Source organism: Brachyhypopomus gauderio, chromosome 7 (assembly GCF_052324685.1).
Source record: "Brachyhypopomus gauderio isolate BG-103 chromosome 7, BGAUD_0.2, whole genome shotgun sequence".
Lineage (NCBI taxonomy): Eukaryota > Metazoa > Chordata > Actinopteri > Gymnotiformes > Hypopomidae > Brachyhypopomus > Brachyhypopomus gauderio.
Window position 1 is genome coordinate 55,211 of NC_135217.1, and position 14,403 is coordinate 69,613.

The window sequence follows — 14,403 nt, forward strand, 5'->3', positions numbered from 1 at the left end:
TGACATAAGTATTATTTAGAGCGGTGAACCATTATCATTAGCGTGGTATTGGCGTTATGTATGAAGCAAGCGTCTCAGATTTTCTTGTGCATGCACTTCAATAGCGCCACACATTTACATGGCTGAACCAACCATTATCACGGGTCCATATTGTTCCCGTGAAACACATTATCATTAGCGTGGTATTGGCGTTATGTATGAAGCAAACGTCCCAGATTTTCTTGTGTATGCACTTCAATAGCGCCACACATTTACATGGCTGAACCAACCATTATCACGGGTTCATATTGTTCCCGTGAAACACATTATCATTAGCGTGGTATTGGCGTTATGTATGAAGCAAGCGTCCCAGATTTTCTTGTGTATGCACTTCAATAGCAGCAACAAAGTAATAAAGGTATAGTAAAGTAATAATTATTTTTACATTTACTTATTTTTACTCATACAGCATAGTAACATAATATTTTTTTGCAGTGTTTATGCTTGTGTTTGACTGATATTTCGTTCGTGTAAATAAGATATTTCGTTTGTGTAAATAACTTAGCGTCATTTATTTATTTTTACTCATACAGCATAGTAATATAATATTTTTGTGTTTTCTTGTGTTTGACTGATATTTCGTTCGTGTAAATAAGATATTTCGTTTGTGTAAATAACTTAGCGTCATTTATTTATTTTTACTCATACAGCATAGTAATATAATATTTTTTGCAGTGTTTATGCTTGTGTTTGACTGATATTTCGTTTGTGTAAATAAGATATTTCGTTTGTGTAAATAACTTAGCGTCATTTATTTATTTTTACTCATACAGCATAGTAATATAATATTTTTTGCAGTGTTTATGCTTGTGTTTGACTGATATTCACGGATTGCCGTGAACCATTATCACGGGTCCAATCAACTTTTATTGTTCCCGTGTATGCAGGGGATTAGCCCGGTTTCGGTTTCGGCGTTATGTGTGAAGCGCCACCTATTATAATAAAGTATAATTAGTATGCGCTGTTGTGGGTGTGTTCTTCAGAGTCATGATAAAAGCTGAAACCCAAAGGCAGGCGACTTACATTTTCACTACTATCCTGTGTGGAGACGACGCAAAACACCATGGCAAGACAGAGGACGTTCACCGGTCAAGAAGTTGCGGCTTTGCTGACCAACGAGGACTGCTGTGAGTCCGATGCGGGAGAAGGACCCTCCTGTTTTTTGACCAGCGATTCATCCGATGAAGAAAGAAGCAGTACATCGGATGAGGTACAACAGAGCCCTCCAAGGAAGAGACGGACACAGGCTGACACCACACCTGCACCAACCGTACGGGCAAAAGATGGAACTGTTTGGGAGAAGGTTGGCATCGCACGCTCTCGTGTCAGCAGCTGTTCGCCTAATTCAACATTTGTTGAGCCGTCCGGGCCTACAGAGCATGCAAAGGTATAGTAACTTCATATTTCTTTCCAGTGTTTCTGCTTGTGTTTGAATGATATTTAGTACGTGTAATTTACCTAGCGTCATTTGTTTACTTTTACTAATACAGCGTAGGATCACAAGCAGACTGCAGAGTTTTCTGTGTTTGCTCGACATGGAGATGCTGCGAATCATCACAGACTGCACTGTCCATGAAGCCCGCAGAACAGACAGCAGCTGGAGTTTGTCGGTCAGCGAGTTTATGGCATTCGTAGCAATCCTATTTCTACGAGCAGTCCTCTGTCCAGTTGGAGCGATGTCGGACTGTTGGTCGGCAAAATATAACATGTACTTCTTTGTATTTGTTCTTTGCAGTGCGCCGTTGACATCATGGACCAGAAGGCGCGTGCATACACAGTGCGCGCAGGAACACGCCGGTGGCCCGTTGCAGTGTTTTATAACATACTTGACCTGGCAGCGATGAACGCGCATGTTTTGTACACGGCATGTACGGGGTCCAGAGAGTAGGAGAGTTTTTATGTGTACTCTTGCTGAGGAACTCCGTCTTCGTTTCCTACAGGAAAAGGAGTTGAAGAGAACGCCACGTCCTTCGCCTGCTCCTGGAAAGAAGACTACGTGTCAGGTGCAGACAAACTGCAACCGGAACCACAGCATAACCCCGTGCGCTGCATGCGGCAAGTACACCTGTCGCAAGTGTAGGGCAGAGTGTCCCTGGCTGTGTGGCAACTGTGTACCTAAAACTACATGAAGGTACGTCGATAAGTATATTTATATATATATGAATGAATTAATGTTTCAATTTATATAGCGCCTTATCTAAATACCCAAGGCGCTTTACAATTGTTAACACAGCTACGTTACAGACAACCAATCACACACACATATATATACACACACACTATTATTTGAACATAACCAAAAATCTCTTCTCTTTCTGTTCCACAGTCGCACATCATGAAACCCGGTGTCACGGTCTGCCCCGCATCTCCTGCCATTTCATGTCTGTTTCCGTGTTAGTCCTCTGTTTATTTCTCGTCGTGGTTGCTGGTTATTTTTCTCATGGTTGCTGGAATTGGATTCCCGTTCTGTTATGACCCATGCCTGTGATATTTTCACAGAATCAATTTATACATGAATGAATTCGTTCTAAATATAACATGTACTTCTGTGCGTGCATACACAGTGCGCGCAGGAACACGCCGGTGGCCCGTTGACCTTGGCAGCGATGAACGATGAACCTGCCGCAAATGTAAGAAAGAGGGTCCCTGGCTGGTACACATGAATAAATTCGTTCAAAATATAACATGTACTTTGTTCTTTGCAGTGCGCCGTTGACAGACATCATGAAGGTGCGTGCATACACAGTGCGCGCAGGAACACGCCGGTGGCCCGTTGCATGCAGCGAGTACACCCTGGCTGTGTAGCAACTGTTGGCTACAACTACATGAAGGTACGTTGATAAGTAGGCCTACATACGTAACACCACATATGTTACGTATTTTTGTCTTCTGAAAGATTTTATTCAAAATGTAAGGTGTACCTTGAATTGTTCTCCACAGCATCAACGCGTGTGTTGCATGCGGCAAGTGCATCTGGCGAGTACACCCTCAACTTCAAGACACCCTCAACTTTCTTGACATTCCACTTCAAGAAACCCGGAATAGACATCCATGTTTGATCAAAATAAAGTTGTTTTACAGCACATGAATTTGTTCTTCCTGTCTTTTCCTCTCCTTTTCCAGTCTGCTGTTTAGATCACAACATTTATCAGCCATATATATAATTGCGCCATATAATTTCTTAGCTTTTCAAACGCGAATTCAAACGCGGAAACAGAAAGTGTAACAAATATTATATAGTGTAGTAAATATACAAAGAGCTTCAAACAATATACAAAGAGGTTCAGACAATTTTATTTATTTTTATTGTTTGACGGGACTCATTTGAGAAACTCTCTACGTGCGCTTGAATTGTATCTTTTGAAACACGAGTCTACAAAATTTCCGCTGTTTGTTGTAGGATCGGTAACATATACAGTCTGCTTGTTTGTAACCAAGTTTTTCGTGAAGTATCACGTTTGGTGCCTTGTATGAGCTTGGAGGTGAGCCGCTTGTGCTTTGGCAGGCGTATGAGCTGGGGGTGAGACGCTTCCACCGCATTACCAAGACAATGGGCGTTAATCTCTTCACAGCAGGGGAGTGGGCTACATGGACCTTACTAAGCCTTGCGAAAATTTTCGCGGCCGTCGGGTTCCTAGTGGTAAACAGGAAGTCCTGGGTTCAAATACCAGCGGTGCCTTTCCTTTATGTAAGCAGTTGTTAGGTCATGACATTTAGCCTCCTGCTGAAGAGCAACTGTCAAAACTTTAACACATACTGGGCTCTGTGGCGCAATGGATAGTGCATTGGACTTCTAGACGCAGGTGTGTGGCCATTCAAAGGTTGTGGGTTCAAGTCCCACCAGAGTCATTTTTTCTTTGAAAACAACAAAATTCATCGCTCCTCACTAATGACACCAATCCACAGTAAAAAGCCATGGCGCGGCTCCGTGGCTTAGCTGGTCATAGCGCCTGTCTAGTAAACAGGAAGTCCTGGGTTCAAATCCCAGCGGTGCCTTTCCTTTATGTAAGCAGTTGTTAGGTCATGACATTTAGCCTCCTGCTGAAGAGCAACTGTCAAAACTTTAACACATACTGTGCTCTGTGGCGCAATGGATAGCGCATTGGACTTCTAGACGCAGGTGTGTGGCCATTCAAAGGTTGTGGGTTCGAGTCCCCCCAGAGTCGTTTTTTCTTTGAAAACAACAAAATTCATCGCTCCTCACTAATGACACCAATCCACAGTAAAAAGCCATGGCGTGGCGCCGTGGCTTAGCTGTTCATAGCGCCTGTCTAGTAAACAGGAAGTCCTGGGTTCAAATCCGAGCGGTGCCTTTCCTTTATATAAGCAGTTTTTAGGTCATGACATTTAGCCTCCTGCTGAAGAGCAACTGTCAAAACTTTAACACATACTGGGCTCTGTGGCGCAATGGATAGCGCATTGGACTTCTAGACGCAGGTGTGTGGCCATTCAAAGGTTGTGGGTTCGAGTCCCACCAGAGTCGTTTTTTCTTTGAAAACAACAAAATTCATCGCTCCTCACTAATGACACCAATCCACAGTAAAAAGCCATGGTGTGGCGCCGTGGCTTAGCTGGTCATAGCGCCTGTCTAGTAAACAGGAAGTCCTGGGTTCAAATCCCAGAGGTGCCTTTCTATTATGTAAGCAGTTGTTAGGTCATGACATTCAGCCTCATGCTGAAGAGCAACTGTCAAAACTTTAACACATACTGGGCTCTGTGGCGCAATGGATAGAGCATTGGACATCTAGATGCAGGTGTGTGGCCATTCAAAGGTTGTGGGTTCATGTCCCACCAGAGTCATTTTTTCTTTGAAAACAAAATTCATCGCTCCTCACTAATGACACCAATGCACAGTAAAAAGCCATGGCGCGGCGCCGTGGCTTAGCTGGTCATAGCGACTGTCTAGTAAACAGGAAGTCCTGGGTTCAAATCCCAGCAGTGCCTTTCCTTTATATAAGCAGTTTTTAGGTCATGACATTTAGCCTCCTGCTGAAGAGCAACTGTCAAAACTTTAACACATACTGGGCTCTGTGGCGCAATGGATAGCGCATTGGACTTCTAGACGCAGGTGTGTGGCCATTCAAAGGTTGTGGGTTCGAGTCCCACCAGAGTCGTTTTTTCTTTGAAAACAACAAAATTCATCGCTCCACACTAATGACACCAATCCACAGTAAAAAGCCATGGTGTGGCGCCGTGGCTTAGCTGGTCATAGCGCCTGTCTAGTAAACAGGAAGTCCTGGGTTCAAATCCCAGAGGTGCCTTTCTATTATGTAAGCAGTTGTTAGGTCATGACATTCAGCCTCATGCTGAAGAGCAACTGTCAAAACTTTAACACATACTGGGCTCTGTGGCGCAATGGATAGCGCATTGGACTTCTAGACACAGGTGTGTGGCCATTCAAAGGTTGTGGGTTCGAGTCCCACCAGAGTCGTTTTTTCTTTGAAAACAACAAAATTCATCGCTCCTCACTAATGACACCAATCCACAGTAAAAAGCCATGGCGTGGCGCCATGGGTTAGCTGGTCATAGCGCCTGTCTAGTAAACAGGAAGTCCTGGGTTCAAATCCCACCGGTGCCTTTCTATTATGTAAGCAGTTGTTAGGTCATGACATTTAGCCTCCTGCTGAAGAGCAACTGTCAAAACTTTAACACATACTAGGCTCTGTGGCGCAATGGATAGTGCATTGGACTTCTAGACGCAGGTGTGTGGCCATTCAAAGGTTGTGGGTTCAAGTCCCACCAGAGTCATTTTTTCTTTGAAAACAACAAAATTCATCGCTCCTCACTAATGACACCAATCCACAGTAAAAAGCCATGGCGTGGCTCCGTGGCTTAGCTGGTCATAGCGCCTGTCTAGTAAACAGGAAGTCCTGGGTTCAAATCCCAGCGGTGCCTTTCCTTTATGTAAGCAGTTGTTAGGTCATGACATTTAGCCTCCTGCTGAAGAGCAACTGTCAAAACTTTAACACATACTGTGCTCTGTGGTGCAATGGATAGCGCATTGGACTTCTAGACGCAGGTGTGTGGCCATTCAAAGGTTGTGGGTTCGAGTCCCCCCAGAGTCGTTTTTTCTATGAAAACAACAAAATTCATCGCTCCTCACTAATGACACCAATCCACAGTAAAAAGCCATGGCGTGGCGCTGTGGCTTAGCTGGTCATAGCGCCTGTCTAGTAAACAGGAAGTCCTGGGTTCAAATCCCAGCGGTGCCTTTCTATTATGTAAGCAGTTGTTAGGTCATGACATTCAGCCTCATGCTGAAGAGCAACTGTCAAAACTTTAACACATACTGGGCTCTGTGGCGCAATGGATAGCGCATTGGACTTCTAGACGCAGGTGTGTGGCCATTCAAAGGTTGTGGGTTCGAGTCCCCCCAGAGTCGTTTTTTCTTTGAAAACAACAAAATTCATCGCTCCTCACTAATGACACCAATCCACAGTAAAAAGCCATGGCGTGGCGCCATGGCTTAGCTGGTCATAGCGCCTGTCTAGTAAACAGGAAGTCCTGGGTTCAAATCCCAGCGGTGCCTTTCCTTTATGTAAGCAGTTGTTAGGTCATGACATTTAGCCTCCTGCTGAAGAGCAACTGTCAAAACTTTAACACATACTAGGCTCTGTGGCGCAATGGATAGTGCATTGGACTTCTAGACGCAGGTGTGTGGCCATTCAAAGGTTGTGGGTTCAAGTCCCACCAGAGTCATTTTTTCTTTGAAAACAACAAAATTCATCGCTCCTCACTAATGACACCAATCCACAGTAAAAAGCCATGGCGTGGCTCCGTGGCTTAGCTGGTCATAGTGCCTGTCTAGTAAACAGGAAGTCCTGGGTTCAAATCCCAGCGGTGCCTTTCCTTTATGTAAGCAGTTGTTAGGTCATGACATTTAGCCTCCTGCTGAAGAGCAACTGTCAAAACTTTAACACATACTGTGCTCTGTGGCGCAATGGATAGCGCATTGGACTTCTAGACGCAGGTGTGTGGCCATTCAAAGGTTGTGGGTTCGAGTCCCCCCAGAGTCGTTTTTTCTATGAAAACAACAAAATTCATCGCTCCTCACTAATGACACCAATCCACAGTAAAAAGCCATGGCGTGGCGCTGTGGCTTAGCTGGTCATAGTGCCTGTCTAGTAAACAGGAAGTCCTGGGTTCAAATCCCAGCGGTGCCTTTCTATTATGTAAGCAGTTGTTAGGTCATGACATTCAGCCTCATGCTGAAGAGCAACTGTCAAAACTTTAACACATACTGGGCTCTGTGGCGCAATGGATAGCGCATTGGACTTCTAGACGCAGGTGTGTGGCCATTCAAAGGTTGTGGGTTCGAGTCCCACCAGAGTCTTTTTTTCTTTCAAAACAACAAAATTCATCGCTCCTCACTAATGACACCAATCCACAGTAAAAAGCCATGGCATGGCGCCGTGGCTTTGCTGGTCATAGCGCCTGTCTAGTAAACAGGAAGTCCTGGGTTCAAATCCCAGCGGTGCCTTTCTATTATGTAAGCAGTTGTTAGGTCATGACATTCAGCCTCATGCTGAAGAGCAACTGTCAAAACTTTAACACATACTGGGCTCTGTGGCGCAATGGATAGCACATTGGACTTCTAGACGCAGGTGTGTGGCCATTCAAAGGTTGTGGGTTCGAGTCCCACCAGAGTCGTTTTTTCTTTGAAAACAACAAAATTCATCGCTCCTCACTAATGACACCAATCCACAGTAAAAAGCCATGGTGTGGCGCCGTGGCTTAGCTGGTCATAGCGCCTGTCTAGCAAACAGGAAGTCCTGGGTTCAAATCCCAGCGGTGCCTTTCTATTATGTAAGCAGTTGTTAGGTCATGACATTCAGCCTCATGCTGAAGAGCAACTGTCAAAACTTTAACACATACTGGGCTCTGTGGCGCAATGGATAGAGCATTGGACATCTAGATGCAGGTGTGTGGCCATTCAAAGGTTGTGGGTTCAAGTCCCCCCAGAGTCGTTTTTTCTTTGAAAACAACAAAATTCATCGCTCCTCACTAATGACACCAATCCACAGTAAACAGCCATGGTGTGGCGCCGTGGCTTAGCTGGTCATAGCGCCTGTCTAGTAAACAGGAAATCCTGGGTTCAAATCCCAGCAGTGCCTTTCCTTTATGTAAGCAGTTGTTAGGTCATGACATTTAGCCTCCTGCTGAAGAGCAACTGTCAAAACTTTAACACATACTGGGCTCTGTGGCGCAATGGATAGCGCATTGGACTTCTAGATGCAGGTGTGTGGCCATTCAAAGGTTGTGCGTTCGAGTCCCACCAGAGTCGTTTTTTCTTTGAAAACAACAAAATTCATCGCTCCTCACTAATGACACCAATCCACAGTAAAAAGCCATGGCGTGGCGCCATGGGTTAGCTGGTCATAGCGCCTGTCTAGTAAACAGGAAGTCCTGGGTTCAAATCCCAGCGGTGCCTTTCCTTTATGTAAGCAGTTGTTAGGTCATGACATTTAGCCTCCTGCTGAAGAGCAACTGTCAAAACTTTAACACATACTGGGCTCTGTGGCGCAATGGATAGTGCATTGGACTTCTAGACGCAGGTGTGTGGCCATTCAAAGGTTGTGGGTTCAAGTCCCACCAGAGTCATTTTTTCTTTGAAAACAACAAAATTCATCGCTCCTCACTAATGACACCAATCCACAGTAAAAAGCCATGGCGCGGCTCCGTGGCTTAGCTGGTCATAGCGCCTGTCTAGTAAACAGGAAGTCCTGGGTTCAAATCCCAGCGGTGCCTTTCCTTTATGTAAGCAGTTGTTAGGTCATGACATTTAGCCTCCTGCTGAAGAGCAACTGTCAAAACTTTAACACATACTGTGCTCTGTGGCACAATGGATAGCGCATTGGACTTCTAGACGCAGGTGTGTGGCCATTCAAAGGTTGTGGGTTCGAGTCCCCCCAGAGTCGTTTTTTCTTTGAAAACAACAAAATTCATCGCTCCTCACTAATGACACCAATCCACAGTAAAAAGCCATGGCGTGGCGCCGTGGCTTAGCTGGTCATAGCGCCTGTCTAGTAAACAGGAAGTCCTGGGTTCAAATCCCAGCGGTGCCTTTCTATTATGTAAGCAGTTGTTAGGTCATGACATTCAGCCTCATGCTGAAGAGCAACTGTCAAAACTTTAACACATACTGGGCTCTGTGGCGCAATGGATAGCGCATTGGACTTCTAGACGCAGGTGTGTGGCCATTCAAAGGTTGTGGGTTCGAGTCCCACCAGAGTCGTTTTTTCTTTGAAAACAACAAAATTCATCGCTCCTCACTAATGACACCAATCCACAGTAAAAAGCCATGGTGTGGCGCCGTGGCTTAGCTGGTCATAGCGCCTGTCTAGTAAACAGGAAGTCCTGGGTTCAAATCCCAGCGGTGCCTTTCTATTATGTAAGCAGTTGTTAGGTCATGACATTCAGCCTCATGCTGAAGAGCAACTGTCAAAACTTTAACACATACTGGGCTCTGTGGCGCAATGGATAGCGCATTGGACTTCTAGATGCAGGTGTGTGGCCATTCAAAGGTTGTGGGTTCGAGTCCCACCAGAGTCGTTTTTTCTTTGAAAACAACAAAATTCATCGCTCCTCACTAATGACACCAATCCACAGTAAAAAGCCATGGCGTGGCGCCATGGGTTAGCTGGTCATAGCGCCTGTCTAGTAAACAGGAAGTCCTGGGTTCAAATCCCAGCGGTGCCTTTCTATTATGTAAGCAGTTGTTAGTTCATGACATTCAGCCTCATGCTGAAGAGCAACTGTCAAAACTTTAAAACATACTGGGCTCTGTGGCGCAATGGATAGAGCATTGGACATCTAGATGCTGGTGTGTGGCCATTCAAAGCTTGTGGGTTCAAGTCCCACCAGAGTCATTTTTTCTTTGAAAACAAAATTCATCGCTCCTCACTAATGACACCAATGCACAGTAAAAAGCCATGGCGTGTCGCCGTGGCTTAGCTGGTCATAGCGCCTGTCTAGTAAACAGGAAGTCCTGGGTTCAAATCCCAGCGGTGCCTTTCCTTTATGTAAGCAGTTGTTAGGTCATGACATTTAGCCTCCTGCTGAAGAGCAACTGTCAAAACTTTAACACATACTGGGCTCTGTGGCGCAATGGATAGCGCATTAGACTTCTAGACGCAGGTGTGTGGCCATTCAAAGGTTGTGTGTTCGAGTCCCACCAGAGTCGTTTTTCTTTGAAAACAACAAAATTCATCGCTCCTCACTAATGACACCAATCCACAGCTAAAAGCCATGGCGTGGCGCCGTGGCTTAGCTGGTCATAGCGCCTGTCTAGTAAACAGGAAGTCCTGGGTTCAAATCCCAGCGGTGCCTTTCTATTATGTAAGCAGTTGTTAGGTCATGACATTCAGCCTCATGCTGAAGAGCAACTGTCAAAACTTTAACACATACTGGGCTCTGTGGCGCAATGGATAGAGCATTGGACATCTAGATGCAGGTGTGTGGCCATTCAAAGGTTGTGGGTTCAAGTCCCACCAGAGTCGTTTTTTCTTTGAAAACAACAAAATTCATCGCTCCTCACTAATGACACCAATGCACAGTAAAAAGCCATGGCGTGGCGCCGTGGCTTAGCTGGTCATAGCGCCTGTCTAGTAAACAGGAAGTCCTGGGTTCAAATCCCAGCGGTGCCTTTCCTTTATGTAAGCAGTTGTTAGGTCATGACATTTAGCCTCCTGCTGAAGAGCAACTGTCAAAACTTTAACACATACTGTGCTCTGTGGCGCAATGGATAGCGCATTGGACTTCTAGACGCAGGTGTGTGGCCATTCAAAGGTTGTGGGTTCGAGTCCCCCCAGAGTCGTTTTTTCTTTGAAAACAACAAAATTCATCGCTCCTCACTAATGACACCAATCCACAGTAAAAAGCCATGGCGTGGCGCCGTGGCTTAGCTGGTCATAGCGCCTGTCTAGTAAACAGGAAGTCCTGGGTTCAAATCCCAGCGGTGCCTTTCTATTATGTAAGCAGTTGTTAGGTCATGACATTTAGCCTCCTGCTGAAGAGCAACTGTCAAAACTTTAACACATACTGGGCTCTGTGGCGCAATGGATAGCGCATTAGACTTCTAGACGCAGGTGTGTGGCCATTCAAAGGTTGTGTGTTCGAGTCCCACCAGAGTCGTTTTTTCTTTGAAAACAACAAAATTCATCGCTCCTCACTAATGACACCAATCCACAGCTAAAAGCCATGGCGTGGCGCCGTGGCTTAGCTGGTCATAGCGCCTGTCTAGTAAACAGGAAGTCCTGGGTTCAAATCCCAGCGGTGCCTTTCTATTATGTAAGCAGTTGTTAGGTCATGACATTCAGCCTCATGCTGAAGAGCAACTGTCAAAACTTTAACACATACTGGGCTCTGTGGCGCAATGGATAGCGCATTGGACTTCTAGACGCAGGTGTGTGGCCATTCAAAGGTTGTGGGTTCGAGTCCCACCAGAGTCGTTTTTTCTTTGAAAACAACAAAATTCATCGCTCCTCACTAATGACACCAATCCACAGTAAACAGCCATGGCGTGGCGCCGTGGCTTAGCTGGTCATAGCGCCTGTCTAGTAAACAGGAAATCCTGGGTTCAAATCCCAGCGGTGCCTTTCCTTTATGTAAGCAGTTGTTAGGTCATGACATTTAGCCTCCTGCTGAAGAGCAACTGTCAAAACTTTAACACATGCTGGGCTCTGTGGCGCAATGGATAGCGCATTGGACTTCTAGACGCAGGTGTGTGGCCATTCAAAGGTTGTGGGTTCGAGTCCCACCAGAGTCATTTTTTCTTTGAAAACAACAAAATTCATCACTCCTCACTAATGACACCAATCCACAGTAAAAAGCCATGGCGTGGTGCCGTGGCTTAGCTGGTCATAGCGCCTGTCTAGTAAACAGGAAGTCCCGGGTTCAAGTCCCAGCGGTGCCTTTCCTTTATGTAAGCAGTTGTTAGGTCATGACATTTAGCCTCCTGCTGAAGAGCAACTGTCAAAACTTTAACACATACTGGGCTCTGTGGCGCAATGGATAGCGCATTGGACTTCTAGATGCAGGTGTGTGGCCATTCAAAGGTTGTGGGTTCGAGTCCCACCAGCGTCGTTTTTTCTTTGAAAACAACAAAATTCATCGCTCCTCACTAATGACACCAATCCACAGTAAACAGCCATGGCGTGGCGCCGTGGCTTAGCTGGTCATAGCGCCTGTCTAGTAAACAGGAAATCCTGGGTTCAAATCGCAGCGGTGCCTTTCCTTTATGTAAGCAGTTGTTAGGTCATGACATTTAGCCTCCTGCTGAAGAGCAACTGTCAAAACTTTAACACATGCTGGGCTCTGTGGCGCAATGGATAGCGCATTGGACTTCTAGACGCAGGTGTGTGGCCATTCAAAGGTTGTGGGTTCGAGTCCCACCAGAGTCATTTTTTCTTTGAAAACAACAAAATTCATCGCTCCTCACTAATGACACCAATCCACAGTAAAAAGCCATGGCGTGGCGCCGTGGCTTAGCTGGTCATAGCGCCTGTCTAGTAAACAGGAAGTCCTGGGTTCAAGTCCCAGCGGTGCCTTTCCTTTATGTAAGCAGTTGTTAGGTCATGACATTTAGCCTCCTGCTGAAGAGCAACTGTCAAAACTTTAACACATACTGGGCTCTGTGGCGCAATGGATAGCGCATTGGACTTCTAGATGCAGGTGTGTGGCCATTCAAAGGTTGTGGGTTCGAGTCCCACCAGAGTCGTTTTTTCTTTGAAAACAACAAAATTCATCGCTCCTCACTAATGACACCAATCCACAGTAAAAAGCCATGGCGTGGCGCCGTGGCTTAGCTGGTCATATCGCCTGTCTAGTAAACAGGAAGTCCTGGGTTCAAATCCCAGCGGTGCCTTTCTATTATGTAAGCAGTTGTTAGGTCATGACATTCAGCCTCATGCTGAAGAGCAACTGTCAAAACTTTAACACATACTGGGCTCTGTGGCGCAATGGATAGCGCATTGGACTTCTAGATGCAGGTGTGTGGCCATTCAAAGGTTGTGGGTTCGAGTCCCACCAGAGTTGTTTTTTCTTTGAAAACAACAAAATTCATCGCTCCTCACTAATGACACCAATGCACAGTAAAAAGCCATGGCGCGGCGCCGTGGCTTAGCTGGTCATAGCGCCTGTCTAGTAAACAGGAAGTCCTGGGTTCAAATACCAGCGGTGCCTTTCCTTTATGTAAGCAGTTGTTAGGTCATGACATTTAGCCTCCTGCTGAAGAGCAACTGTCAAAACTTTAGCACATACTGTGCTCTGTGGCGCAATGGATAGCGCATTGGACTTCTAGACGCAGGTGTGTGGCCATTCAAAGGTTGTGGGTTCGACTCCCCCCAGAGTCGTTTTTTCTTTGAAAACAACAAAATTCATCGCTCCTCACTAATGACACCAATCCACAGTAAAAAGCCATGGCGTGGCGCCGTGGCTTAGCTGGTCATAGCGCCTGTCTAGTAAACAGGAAGTCCTGGGTTCAAATCCCAGCGGTGCCTTTCCTTTATGTAAGCAGTTTTTAGGTCATGACATTTAGCCTCCTGCTGAAGAGCAACTGTCAAAACTTTAACACATACTGGGCTCTGTGGCGCAATGGATAGCGCATTAGACTTCTAGACGCAGGTGTGTGGCCATTCAAAGGTTGTGGGTTCGAGTCCCACCAGAGTCGTTTTTTCTTTGAAAACAACAAAATTCATCGCTCCTCACTAATGACACCAATCCACAGTAAAAAGCCATGGCGTGGCGCCGTGGCTTAGCTGGTCATAGCACCTGTCTAGTAAACAGGAAGTCCTGGGTTCAAATCCCAGCGGTGCCTTTCTATTATGTAAGCAGTTGTTAGGTCATGACATTTAGCCTCCTGCTGAAGAGCAACTGTCAAAACTTTAACACATACTGGGCTCTGTGGTGCAATGGATAGCGCATTGGAAGTCCCACCAGAGTCGTTTTTTCTTTGAAAACAACAAAATTCATCGCTCCTCACTAATGACACCAATGCACAGTAAAAAGCCATGGCGTGTCGCCGTGGCTTAGCTGGTCATAGCGCCTGTCTAGTAAACAGGAAGTCCTGGGTTCAAATCCCAGCGGTGCCTTTCCTTTATGTAAGCAGTTGTTAGGTCATGACATTTAGCCTCCTGCTGAAGAGCAACTGTCAAAACTTTAACACATACTGGGCTCTGTGGCGCAATGGATAGCGCATTAGACTTCTAGACGCAGGTGTGTGGCCATTCAAAGGTTGTGTGTTCGAGTCCCACCAGAGTCGTTTTTCTTTGAAAACAACAAAATTCATCGCTCCTCACTAATGACACCAATCCACAGCTAAAAGCCATGGCGTGGCGCCGTGGCTTAGCTGGTCATAGCGCCTGT

The 14,403-nt window shown here is 45.9% G+C and overlaps 11 non-coding genes across 11 annotated transcripts; all 11 read left to right on the forward strand.

The window, feature by feature from the left end:
• Positions 1-4,432: 4,432 nt before the first annotated feature.
• trnar-ucu (transfer RNA arginine (anticodon UCU)) lies at positions 4,433-4,522 on the forward strand. The gene is given in 2 exon segments: positions 4,433-4,469; positions 4,487-4,522. It is a non-coding gene; the product is annotated as a tRNA-Arg (tRNA).
• A 541-nt stretch (positions 4,523-5,063) lies between these two features.
• Positions 5,064-5,153, forward strand: trnar-ucu (transfer RNA arginine (anticodon UCU)). The gene is given in 2 exon segments: positions 5,064-5,100; positions 5,118-5,153. It is a non-coding gene; the product is annotated as a tRNA-Arg (tRNA).
• A 227-nt stretch (positions 5,154-5,380) lies between these two features.
• trnar-ucu (transfer RNA arginine (anticodon UCU)) lies at positions 5,381-5,470 on the forward strand. Its single transcript is given in 2 exon segments — positions 5,381-5,417; positions 5,435-5,470. It is a non-coding gene; the product is annotated as a tRNA-Arg (tRNA).
• A 1,812-nt stretch (positions 5,471-7,282) lies between these two features.
• Positions 7,283-7,372, forward strand: trnar-ucu (transfer RNA arginine (anticodon UCU)). The gene is given in 2 exon segments: positions 7,283-7,319; positions 7,337-7,372. It is a non-coding gene; the product is annotated as a tRNA-Arg (tRNA).
• A 390-nt stretch (positions 7,373-7,762) lies between these two features.
• trnaa-agc (transfer RNA alanine (anticodon AGC)) lies at positions 7,763-7,836 on the forward strand. The gene has a single exon. It is a non-coding gene; the product is annotated as a tRNA-Ala (tRNA).
• A 1,348-nt stretch (positions 7,837-9,184) lies between these two features.
• Positions 9,185-9,274, forward strand: trnar-ucu (transfer RNA arginine (anticodon UCU)). The gene is given in 2 exon segments: positions 9,185-9,221; positions 9,239-9,274. It is a non-coding gene; the product is annotated as a tRNA-Arg (tRNA).
• A 227-nt stretch (positions 9,275-9,501) lies between these two features.
• On the forward strand, positions 9,502-9,591 carry trnar-ucu (transfer RNA arginine (anticodon UCU)). Its single transcript is given in 2 exon segments — positions 9,502-9,538; positions 9,556-9,591. It is a non-coding gene; the product is annotated as a tRNA-Arg (tRNA).
• A 1,808-nt stretch (positions 9,592-11,399) lies between these two features.
• trnar-ucu (transfer RNA arginine (anticodon UCU)) lies at positions 11,400-11,489 on the forward strand. The gene is given in 2 exon segments: positions 11,400-11,436; positions 11,454-11,489. It is a non-coding gene; the product is annotated as a tRNA-Arg (tRNA).
• A 227-nt stretch (positions 11,490-11,716) lies between these two features.
• Positions 11,717-11,806, forward strand: trnar-ucu (transfer RNA arginine (anticodon UCU)). The gene is given in 2 exon segments: positions 11,717-11,753; positions 11,771-11,806. It is a non-coding gene; the product is annotated as a tRNA-Arg (tRNA).
• Positions 11,807-12,350: 544 nt separating this feature from the next.
• trnar-ucu (transfer RNA arginine (anticodon UCU)) lies at positions 12,351-12,440 on the forward strand. The gene is given in 2 exon segments: positions 12,351-12,387; positions 12,405-12,440. It is a non-coding gene; the product is annotated as a tRNA-Arg (tRNA).
• Positions 12,441-12,667: 227 nt separating this feature from the next.
• trnar-ucu (transfer RNA arginine (anticodon UCU)) lies at positions 12,668-12,757 on the forward strand. Its single transcript is given in 2 exon segments — positions 12,668-12,704; positions 12,722-12,757. It is a non-coding gene; the product is annotated as a tRNA-Arg (tRNA).
• Positions 12,758-14,403: the final 1,646 nt, after the last annotated feature.